The sequence below is a fragment of the Lactuca virosa genome, chromosome 2 (assembly GCF_052849685.1).
Source record: "Lactuca virosa cultivar CGN04683 chromosome 2, Lactuca_virosa_CGN04683_v6, whole genome shotgun sequence".
In the NCBI taxonomy this organism is placed as follows: domain Eukaryota; kingdom Viridiplantae; phylum Streptophyta; class Magnoliopsida; order Asterales; family Asteraceae; genus Lactuca; species Lactuca virosa.
In genome coordinates, this window is record NC_136427.1 from 213280703 (window position 1) to 213293619 (window position 12917).

Sequence of the window (12917 nt, forward strand, 5' to 3'; positions counted from 1 at the left end):
ACAATACCAGAAAGCTCCATTTGCAACATGTCGGTCTTCTTTTTGAAGATCCATTTGCACCCGACTGTCTTACGACCCGATATATTGTCACCTAAGTTCCAAACTTGATTGTCATACATGGACTGAATCTCGATGTCCATAGCCTCTTTCCATTTTGCAGACTCGTGGCCTGCCATGGCTTCCTTGTAGTTATTAGGTTCATCCAGATTTACCAGTGTGCTATCACTGATAAATGTATCACCTTCAACTGTTATATGAAAACCATATAACATAGGTGGAACACTAACTCTACTGGAATGTCTCAGAGGTACGGACTGGTCATTCGGTTCAACAGGAGTTTCCTCCTCAAGTTGATCGCTAGTGTTTGAGGTTCCTTCATTGCTTGACTCTTGAAACTCTTCAAGGTCAATTTGCCTCCTACTGTTACCTTGGCCTATGAGTTCTCTCTCGCGAAAGACTCATCTCTTTGCAATGCAGAAAACATTGTCACTCGGTCTGTAGAAGAGATATCCAAAGGATTTATGTGGGTATCCGATCAAAATACATCGCTCACTCTGAGGTTCGAGCTTGTCATGAGTCTCGCGTCTCACAAAAGCCTCGCAACCCCAAACTTTGACGTGGTCTAACGAGGGAACCTTCCCTCTCCATATCTTGTGAGGTGTTTTGGAAACCTTTTTGGTAGGGACAAGATTAAGGATATGGGCGGCAGTCTCTAAGGTATACCCCCAGAATGAGATAGGTAACGAAGCTCGACTCATCATGGAACGAACCATGTCTAGCAAGGTTCGTTTGCACCTCTCAGCCACACCATTAAGCTGTGGTGTCCTAGGTGGTGTCAACTATGAAACAATTCCACATTTGTTAAGCTAGTCTATGAACTCAATACTAACATACTCTCCTCCTCGATCTGATCGCAACATCTTTATCTTCCTGCCCAATTGATTCTCTACTTCTTGCTTAAACTCCTTGAACTTTTCAAAAGTTTTCGACTTATGCTTGATTAAGTAAATATAACCATATCTACTATAATCATCAGTAAAAGTCACATAGAAGTGGTTAGCATCCCTTGTGGCGGTTGTGAATAGTCCACACACATCAGTGTGTATGAGATCCAATAGACCTTCACCCCTTTCACAAGTACCAGTGAAGGCTGACTTGGTCATGTTTCCAAGTAAACAAGATTCGCAAGTGTCATCCGACTTCAAGTCGAACGACTCCAAGACTCCATCCTTTTGGAGTTAGGCTATGTGCTTCTTGTTGACATGTCCAAGACGACAATGCCACAAGCATGCCTTCTCCAAATCATTGGACAAATCAATATTCAACACATTATTTACTAAGTTATCTACAACCATCACAGTTTCATATATACCATTGCAAGCTAATGCTTCAAAAAAAATACACCATTACAATAAGCATAAATACCACCATTTTCATTATTAAAAGAAAAGGTAAAACCTTGTTTATACAAACTGTGAAAGGAAATAATATTTCTCGCCATATCGGTCGAGTAACAACAATTATTCAAATCTAAATTTAAACTATTACTAAGCAATAAAGAATAAACTCCAATCTTGGTCACAGGCGACACTTTCCTATTTCGCATGATTAAGTTTATCTTCCCATGCTCCATATCCCTACTTCTTTTTAGTCCCTGTAAATCAGAACAAATGTGAATGCCACAACCTCTATCAACGACCAAAGAATTAGCATGTGATGAGTTATTAGATTGAATAGTGTAAATACCTGCAAAGGAGGGCTTGATCTTTCCATCCTTTATGTCTTGCAAGTACTTGGGGCAGCTTCGTTTCTAGTTCCCTTTTTCGTGACAGTGGAAGCACTTTGCATCCTTTGGATTGGAAGAAGGATTAGCAGAACCAACCTTGGTCCCACTTGAAGAGGTTCCATCAAGAGACTTTCCCTTGCGGCTCTTGGAGGGAGCCTTCCTTTTCTTTCCCTTCCCATGTCCAATTCCTAGAATAAGGGCAGAAATAGTAGTAGGAGTAGACACAACCGACTTGCCTTTCAAGTTGCTTTCTATAGATCTTAGAAGGCCTTGAAGCTTGCTAAGAGTGACCTCCTCCTTGTTCATATGATAGGTCGTAAGAAACTGATCATAACAAGAAGGTAAAGAGTGTAGAATGATATCTATGGCCAAATCTTCATCAAAATTGACATTCAATTTAAGCAAGCGGTCCATAAATATCTGCAACTTTTGCAAGTGGGCCGTGATGGGTTCACCATCCTTCATCTTGGTTGTGATCATGGAGGCAATGATCTCATACCTCTCCTATCGAGCACTTTGATAGTACCTTTCCACCAAATCTTGATACATTTCAAAAGGATAGTAGTCCTCATAGGACTTCTGCAGCTCAGTAGTCATGGTAGTAATCATTAGACATGACACCTTCGTCGCATCCCTCTCATGAGTAGTATGTTCAGTGATTTGTTCGGGAGTAGCAGTGGTGACATCAATCTCCTTAAGCTCCTTATCTAGGACATATTCTTTGTCCTCATAACGAATAGCCATTCGGATGTTTCGAATCCAGTCATTGAAGTTCGAGACATCGAAAATGACCCTCCCACATAGGTTCATGAGGGAGAAAGAGCCTGAAGGGATTGGGTTGGAAGCATTGTTTGGGATAGACATCTGAAAAGGAAGAAGAACAAAGTTTAGATTAGATGATAATCCTTAATATTACACCCAAATGAAATATTAAGGCTATGACCCAACACAATATTCTACAATTGCAAAAAGGGATGCTGTAATCCAATTGTAAAATATTTAAAGGTAGGTAAATGACGATTTACCAATTTCCACCATGAAAAACAAAATAGATTATTAAGTTTTAATTGGATTGAAATTCCTAGATCCTTTGAGATTCATTCAACTTTTTGAATGGCATGTTTAAATCTCGATTGTGCCCTTCATGTTTGTGACTGGGATGACGAGGATCACAAACAAGGTGTGAATAACCATGCAAATTAGCTTGGTACACCCAATGTTACAAATCACCTAATCAATGTGCCGGTTAACCACATACGCTCCATTGATATATGATTAACATCAAGCTACCCTTTGCCACACATTGTCAGTCCCAAATTAGTGTGTCGGTTAACCATACACGCTCCACTAACGACTTAACAAGGTGCAAAGTGTAATTTCATGGATTAGAACCATTTTTCACATTTTCCTAAAGTAACTAAGATTGGGAATTTTAATAAAAGTTTAGTTACTTTATATTTATCATTATACTTTTAATGAGAATTAATGTCCTATCCTACCCGTTCGGCTAACGACCCTCCACCAGTCAAGGAAGCGGTGGGTGAAAGTGGACACCCATCAAACTACCATTTTATAGGCAGTAACCTTATACCCCCCTTATAGACCGGCTTCGTGAATGAGGCCTACTAACGGTAAGAATGACTTGTCTTATATATATATATATATATATATATATATATATATATATATATATATATATATATATATATATATATATATTATTAAATTTATAATATTATAAAGTATAAGGGTTGAATTTTAACTTTTAAAACTCTAGGGTTTGGAATTAAAGTTACATTAGTGAGACTTTACAAATTCCAAAACTTGAGGGCAAGTTTTGAAACTTGTCAAAACTCTTGGTATTCATGACTTATGAGTTCAATGCAATTTTAAAGATGAGACCTTTCATTTTCCATAACTTGAGGACAAGTTATGGAGATCATTAAAATTCATTTAGATCAATTTTCTAACAACTAAAATATCACATAATTCATGATTGATCTAACTAAACTCATAAACAAGGTAATTTCAAGTCAACAATTTACAACCAACTTTGTTTATCACATAAAACAACAATTTTCTCAAAACTTTGACAATTATCTTGTGGTTGGATGAGTACAAGCACTACCAAACCAGAAAAAAAACATTTTAATGATCCAAAACAGTTTGTGGTATTGTTCCCAATCCAATCCAGGCCAAGAAACCCGAAATTCTACAAACAGAGCCTGCAACCCGTCGAGTGCATGAACTGACTCGTCGAGTTGCTCTGTTACTGAGTGGACTCGTCAAGTCAGTTCATGGACTCGCCGAGTTCACCAGTCAGATGCAGAATATCAGTTTTTTTCAACTTTGAAAAACAACAAGCATCAAGTATAACAGAAATCAATCAAATTATACATGCATTTTCAATTTCTCCAAAGCATTCTCCTTATTAACTAGCATACAAATTGTCAAATAAACAATACAACTAGTTAGATGACTTACCTCTTAAAGGGACTTGTAGTTCTTGACCTTGAAAGCTTGAGCACCCCAAGTGTGATGCCTCTAATGGTTCACAAACACCAATATGCAAGAGGAGGCTTGAGACAATAAGTTACTTGCACAAAATCAATATCACTCTCCAAGAATGTTGTGGCAACCGATTTTGGCTCTAGGGGGGTTTATTTATAGTGTGGCAAATGCTAGGGTTACACTTTGTAAACCCTAATGCTCCATGACTTTTCACATTCTTATGCTCCATGGGTTAAACCTCCATGGACTATCCATGGATTATCTAATTGGTTTAGCCCATCCTAAATAACCATGGATCATAGGCACACACTATAAGAATGATTAATTTACATAATCAATCCCCATATATTTAATTAGTATCTTTTTATCACAAAATTAATTCTAAATTAATTTTTGATCAATACTAATTAAATAATATGATTTCATATTAATATATTATACTTGTAATATATTAATAAATCATAATAACCTTATTCTCAAAAGTCCATCCTATCAAATTGCACTGGTGAAGGCAACCCAAAATAACCATGCTACAATCGGGTCAAGTACATCTCAGTTATAGTTATGAGCTTAGACACCAAATCCAACAGCTTCCCACATCCAAGATCCTATCAATAATAACCAAAAAAACCACTCTTTTACGCTCACCACTCTCAAGATGCAAGATGGAATATGAATCTAGGGTTTTCTGGACAAGGGAGGCTGGTAGGGATGTCAGCCACAAGAGTTAATTCCTTTATAAAGGATGCAACACCCGAATTTTAGGGTTTTCTCCACCTGTGCCAACTCGTCGAGTTGGCCACTTAAAATCCACGGCCACAAAAGTTCCAACACGACAAGTTGGAGCTCCCCAACTCGTCGAGTTCCATTCCAAACTCTTGAAAAATAACAAGAATTGTTTAATACCTAGACCAAGCGTTACAGTTGTGAGAAGGTGAAGATGGGGGTACTTTCGGGAAGGACGAGACGATAATTTCTAGTTCATTACACAAGGGGACTGCCTAGTGGTGTGGTGATATTTGGTGGTAAGGGAGAGGATGGAACTGAGGAACCCGCATGTTACTTTTGAAGTTCGGCTATCTTCTTTAGCTTCCTCGCGTTTTTCTCAATTTCTGGATCGAAGACTAGAGGTGTACCTGTACAAAAAGTTCTTGGCATAAAAATTATTAGCAGCATTGTGTCCCCTACAACGGCGCCAATTTGTTAACATGTTGTCGCGGGCATCTTAAGCTAATAAATTGTTGCTTCTTGAATGCACTGAAGGATAGCACAGGGAAGCAGGGTCGAATCCATAGGAACACAACCTAATGGTCAATGCCTCTTTGCGTAAGGCACATACTAGTCCAGAAAATATAAAAATATAAAAGGGGGATTTTTAATTATAACTAAAATAAAAATAGCAGTGAAAATAACGAAAGAAAATTCAATACTATAAAGCGAATTGCAGTTATGCTGCTACTTTCCTAATCATGCAATCAACATTAAACTGGTTAATCAAAATGTGTTCTATCTAAGCTGGTACTAAGAACAACTAATAAGCTCTTGTACATTTTCTTTTACCTAATTAGTTAACCAAAACAAGCTCTTCAATTAACCCTAACTTTTTACTAATCTAATTAAATAAGCTCTTAATTAAATTTTTAAAAAAAATAACATTATGATCCGTGTAAAGTTCCTGACAATATTCAACACATCTCACAAGCTCAGAAGCGTAAAAATGAAATTTCAATTTATATCATAGTTAAATCCCAACACCGAACCACTATGATACTTGTTACTTATTACCAGTTGATTAAACAATTACGGATTCCATTAACTGATTAACTAGAGTGATTTAATCTTAAATTAGGTGATCAAGCTAAAAGAATCAAAATCAAACATTCATTAAGATCAAAACTGAAATTACTAGCAAGAATTACAAATCAAAAACTAGGTCTAATGATTAACTACATGAAAAGTACTACTTTATACAGAACTGAAATTTAGGGTTTAGTCAGACATGGCTAAAAACGAATCTAGAAAAACAAAAGGACACATTAAACTACTAAATATTACTAAACTAAATGATTGAGATGATCTATAGCCTTGAGATCTTCAGAAAGTGATGAAAACGGAGAGAAATCGCCTCAAAAATCGACTAAAAAGGGTTTATCTTCGTCTGGGAACGTCTAGGCTTCAAAATGATCAGAGAGGTTGAATTTATATGCAACCCAGTGACTTTCAGAGCAAGAAAGACAAAAACACGATCGTGTTAAGGGGAAAATTCCCTGAAATCTCGTTTAATGAAGTATGATGCTATTTTTGACATAATTCTGAAAAATACAATCATTTTATGTGGGAAAACACGATCGAATAAATACTTCGAGGTCTTGAAACTACAAACTAAGGCAAACGATATTCGAATGATCAATTCGAATGTGTTTCTGGAGGAAGCACGATCTGCTTTTGTGTTTTTCATGCGAAATGTTCATTTTTCCTTGACCAAAACAACTTCCAAGCATTCCTCAGCATCCTTTATAAGTTCCGAGCTCCAACTAGGCTCCAATACTCCATCAAACGTGTGACATCCCGGAATTTGGATCAAAAACTATAGACAATCAATTTACCGCGAACCATATTGTAATAAGACTTACGTCATAGTACCTTAATGATTTTTAGTACAACTGAGATCATGTTACTCATAAGTGCCTTCGGGATATCTCAAAATGCTCAAAAACTTGACCATCGTCATCAAACAAAAAACAATTCAAAAATCAATGAGATCTAATCCCCTAAAACTCAAATTTTCGCATTTGACCTTCATGGTGGCCATGGATGATAGAACATGTTCTCAGGATTCTTTGGATATAAAGAACGTCCAAAACGGAGATCGTATGAGAAAGTTATGCATGTTTTAAGCTTTTAAGCAAATATATACCTGATTTTACCCGATATCGGACACTACACAACTCAGTTTGAGGTTACTACACACCTCATACATTAATTTTGAGCACGTTTCTGAACACAGGCTTTGGCCTAGTATTTGATTTAATATTCCGGTATTTTTAGCCCGAACCAAAATCGGACTCGCGAAATTGAAGAATCGGAAACCGGTTGACATGAAACTTCTAATGTCGTTTCACGGAGATCCATACATCGGATTTGAAATCCATTTGCATTTTTAAGATTATCAAAGCAAATCCATTCACAACATATTTCTGATTTATTTTTACGAGGTTTGGATCGAGTGGCACGTAAATCAAGCCGACTTGTGTATGGGGTAAGTCAATGGGGGACAAAAAGGGCATGCTTGCATGCATATGTAGATTTCAACCAAGAAAAGTCAACATTTTCTTGAAGCCTTTGACCTTTGTTAAGTCAAAAAACCAAACGCACCCTCGTCCCTCCCTTTCATCTCTCTCTCTCTCTCTCTCTCTCTCTCTCTCTCTCTCTCGTTTCTCACTTCTCCGGTGAAGAGAGCCACCACATCCGACTATGGCAGCTCCTCCAACTCCCCCCTGTCATGACCAACCACCATCAAACACCCTGACGCTGCTGCTGCCTTCCATATGTTCCTCGTCAAGCCACCTAACAGAAGAGAAAAGAAGCGGCAGAGCTACCTGCTGCCATCACAACTCCTCCATCACCACCCGATGCCACCACCTCCTGTTGTTGTCGTTGTTATCTTCCGTCATTATCCACCACCCACCGCCTTGCTGCTGCAGTAGATATCAACCACCATCATTATTTTTCTTTTGTTCTTTCATTCGAAACAACCAAGACCGAGAGACCCCAAGTTTCTACATGGGTCTCGTTATTTTTCTTTGTGTTCCACTGCATGAAAATGAACCAGAAGAAGAAACAATAATGTACAAACATTTTCAAATTTTGTTTAAAACGAAAGATGTGTATTAAGTTTACAAGTCAGTCCCTCCCCAAAACTTAGATTTAAAATAAACTGATCAGCCCCTCTATGAATAAATGTTAACAAATTTGGTCCTAACCCTGAAACTTGAGTTTAAAATATACACTTCAGCCCCCTGCTTTGGAAATAAGTTATGAAATCAGTCCCTTATTGAATGATTTTGTCAAAACCAGTCCCTATAATTAATTAATTTACAAAACCACCCCCATACTTGATAAATAATACCAAAACTACCCTTTTGGTTTATTAGGTAACAAAAATAATCCTAGTGATTTATTTTTAATGCAAAGAGCGTCGCATAGTGGTTTTTCACGTCACGCTTAGTTCTCGAATAGGTGAGTGCTTACGGCCCCTTTTTAACGGTTTTATTATTTTTGGGGAGAATACATATGAAAAACATATATCGATTATGAAAAACGCATGTTGAACTCATATTTAGCTTAAATCGATACTTTGTCAAAATAATATATCAAGACTAGTTTTTATCATGACATACGCATCTCATAGTGGTTTAAAACATGCTATACAAAAAAAAAAAGATAACTTACGTGATGCATGTTATAAATTATAAATCATAAGAATCTTATGATTTTACGAAGTGTTGAGCATCAGCACTACCGGTTGATCTAAAACCAATTGGTGTTAGAAAGGGCGCAACCTTACCCATATAACGCATTCAGCCCTCCAGGACCAGGCATTCGATTACGGCACTCCAGGCCATCGTGCAAAGACTTGGTCGATGCCATTTCTGACCTCCAACAATCCCCCCCCCCCCCTCAGAAATTCCTCCCTGAGAGAATCGAACCCTCGCCTCTGGCTCTGATACCACTTGTTGAGCATCAGCGCTACCGGTTGATCTAAAACCAATTGGTATTAGAAAGGACGCAACCTTACCCATATAGCGCATTCAACCCTCCAGGACCAGACATTCGATTGCGGCACTCCAGGCCATCGTGCAACGACTTGGTCGATGCCATTTCTGACCCCCAACACGAAGTAATGTCAAGGTTGCAGAAATCGGGATTAATCGTAGATTAATCGCTCGGCGTTCTACAACTGATTAGGATTAGGGGTCCTAGGCGTTAATTGGTCAATATCGGTCAACGATGGGCTTGGCGGTCTTGGCGGTCTTGGCGGTCAACGACGGTCAACGAAAGTCAAAATAAGTCAAAGGTAAAAGTTGGTCAAAATTAAAAAAAAAAAGGCTCCAAAAAAGTTCCAAAAAATTCTTCTAACCCTAAAATCGTCATATTCATCAGCCGTTTTTATGCTCTCTCTCAAAAATTGAAGCGACGCAAGCCTACCCCAACGATACAGCTGATGGCGACGCCCGCCATTCTCCGACGAACCTCCAGCGGCCACTGGTGAACCTCCAGGGACAGCGGCGTTCGTATTTCAGGTTAGCGATTTCTTAATCTGAGTTCGTTTTTTTCCCAAAAAAGGTTGAGTTCTTGTTTGTTCATTGAAAGTTCACTTCCGATAATGTTATAAAATTGATTTGTTCTTTCGTTTTAGAATCTTGTATAGAATTTATTACATTTGTTAATTGTTGAATTTAATATTCGTATATAGTCGCCGCCCATGTGGGTTTATGTAGAACAAGTAAAAGCCAATATTCATGGCTTCCTGTTTGCTGTTAATCACGAGTGTATACCATAAATTTCTTTTTTTTTCTTAGTAATTTACTAATTTATTATAAATATATTAGAAACAAGGTTTGTGTTGTATTGAAATATAGTCGCAATCTGTAATTTGGATATTTTGATGCCTACGAGTGCTTCTTCAAGATTGCAGCTAAACATTAGATTGACATTTTTGCTGTGATATTTTGATGTCTGCTGAAAATTTGTGATTTATGTTGTGTATTTCTGATGTATTTTTCTGGTATGTATAACAGTGTTCAATCATGACATCTAAAAATTCGACTTCACCATCGGTGGGATCAACCTCCATCGGTGCTCATAAACGGAACTCAGATGATATTGGTTGGGAATATGGTTTTTGCCCGGATAAAAACAAGATGGATACAGTGAAATGTAACTTGTGTGGAAAAGTGTTTACCGGGGGGGTTACTAGATTGAAACAACATATTGGTCATGTGATGGGAAATGTTAGTCGATGTCCAAACTCTACAAAAGATGATCAATTGAAAATGCGAAATTTTCTCAACGAAGGGAAAATAAAAAAGAAAGCTAAACACGCACATGACGAGGCCTTAAGAGCGGAAGCAGCACAAGTGTTAAATGATAGTGTTGAAATGGATGAAGTAGAAGATTCTTTGGGGTTGAAAGCACCAAATATTATAGGACCCATGGATGGATATGCAAACAAAATAAACCCCGAAATTATGAAGGGAAAGGGAAAAAAAGTTGATCTTAACGATGTTGTTCGGAAAGAAAGAATTTTAGCGTGTCATAATTTCATTAGTAGGTGGGCATATAAAACTGCAATTCCTTTTCATGCATTGGAAGATGATAGCTTCAAAATGATGTTGGAGGTTGTTGGACAATTTGGAACAGGGCTCCCACCTCCTACCAGGTATTCTTTGAGTGACCCACTCCTAAAGCATGAGGTTGAAAGAACAAAAAAATTGTTGAAAAAAAATGAAGAAGAATGGAAAGAGATTGGATGCTCGATCATGACGGATGCTTGGTCCGATAGAAAGAGAAGGAGCATTATGAATTTATGTGTAAATTCAAAAATGGGTACCGTTTTTTTATCATCAAAAGAATGTTCCAATGAAGCACATACAAGCCAATACATATATGATTATGTGGAATCTTGCATTAACAAGTTGGTCCCGATCATGTTGTTCAAGTTGTAACCGATAATGCCACGGATAACATGGGAGCTGCAAAGTTACTACAAGAGAAAAGACCAACTATTTTTTGGACATCATGTGCGACACACACAATTAACCTTATGCTCGAAGGTATTTATATTTTTTTATTACATTATTTACCAATTTAGTTTTTATCATCTTTTATTTTATACTATAATTCATTAAATTTGTTAGGTAATCTTTTTTTTTTTCAAGGTATCGGTGGACTTCCAAGGTTTAAGAAAGTCTTAGATCAAGCAAAGAAATTAACCATCTTTATTTATGCTCACCACAAAACCTTGGCAATGATGAGAAACCACACCAAGAAAAGGGAAATTATCCGACCGGGAGTCACGAGATTTGCTTCCGCCTTTCTAACATTACAAAGTTTATCCGAAAAGAAGGAGCAACTAAAAAATATGTTCTCTAGTAACGAGTGGGAGGAATGCAAATTTTCCAGTACCCCTAAAGGAAGAGCCTCATATAGAATGGTGACAAGTCTCCAATTTTGGGCCGGTGTGACACAATGTTTAAAAGTGTTTTCTCCTTTGGTGAAAGTCCTTCGAATGGTTGATGTGGATTGGAAGCCCTCAATGGGGTTTGTTTATGGTGAGCTTAAAGTAGCAAAAGAAGAAATTATGAAAGCTTTGGGTGGCAACGAGAAAGCTTACAAGCCTATTATAGATATCATAAACAACAAGATGAAAGGTAGGCTAGATTCAAAATTACATTTGACGACCTATCTTTTGAATCCTTATTACCATTATAATGATTCCCAACTCCAATATGATCCCGACGTAATGGATGTGGTTCTTGAATTTTTTGATACATTACTTTTTGGAGATTTTGAGATGCAAAGACAAGTCGTGATGATTGATTTGCCAAAATACAAGGAAAAAGTTGATAGATTTGGAGCAGATCTTGCAATTAAAGGTTGTATGGTGAACAATGCCGACTTTGATCCGGGTAATATGCTTTATGTTTATTTTAGTAATTTATAAAATAATAGAATTTTATATCTATCAATTTAATAATGTTTTTTTGCTTTAATATTATAGCAAGATGGTGGGGACTTTTTGGCGGCTCAACTCCTCATTTGAAAAAAATTGCAATGAGGATTCTTTCTTTAACTAGTAGCTCATCGGGCTGTGAAAGAAATTGGAGCACGTTTGAAGCGGTTAGTTATAAAGTTATAATCTTTAAATATCAAGAATGTTTTTAAGCTTTTGTTATGTATACTTTTATAGGTACATACGAAGAAACGAAATAGATTGGAGACAAATAGATTGAACAATCTTGTTTATGTTCAATTCAGTGCTAATCTAATGGAAAAAAACAAAAAGAGAAAAGATAGGACTTTGGAAGTGCTTTTAGCAAATGATTCTCACTCGGCTCAAGAATGGATTATAGATGGAGATGACGGTGATGGAGATGAAGTTGACCTCGAATCAGTTATGGAAGCGATTGATGAAGCTCTCAAGACTAATGATACTCAAGTACCCCATAAAAGTTCAACAACGAGAGAACTTTACGATGAAGATTTCGAATCCGAGAATGAGGAGCAAGTGTTTGAAGAAGATGAATATGAGTCGGATGGAGTTAAAATAGTGGAATAACTTGAAGATTAGAAGAATATGGACATTTAAATGTATAAAAATGTGTGTTTTTATTATTAGTAAACTTATTTTGGACTTGTAATGGATGATGACTTAAATGCTTAAATACTAGTTATGACTTTTTGTATGGTTACTTATTTTATGACTTTTTGTATGGTTATTTGCTTATTTTATATTAATTTTTTATTAATAATTAATGGTCCCCGATTAATCCCCGTCGAGATCAATTAATCCTTTAACCCCAGTCGACCGTCAAGCTACCGTCGAGCGATTTTTGCA

At 37.1% G+C, this 12917-nt stretch overlaps 1 pseudogene; it reads left to right on the top strand.

The window, feature by feature from the left end:
• The first annotated feature begins 10107 nt into the window (after nucleotides 1–10107).
• LOC145158201 (uncharacterized) lies at nucleotides 10108–12638 on the top strand (annotated as a pseudogene).
• The last annotated feature ends 279 nt before the right edge of the window (nucleotides 12639–12917 follow it).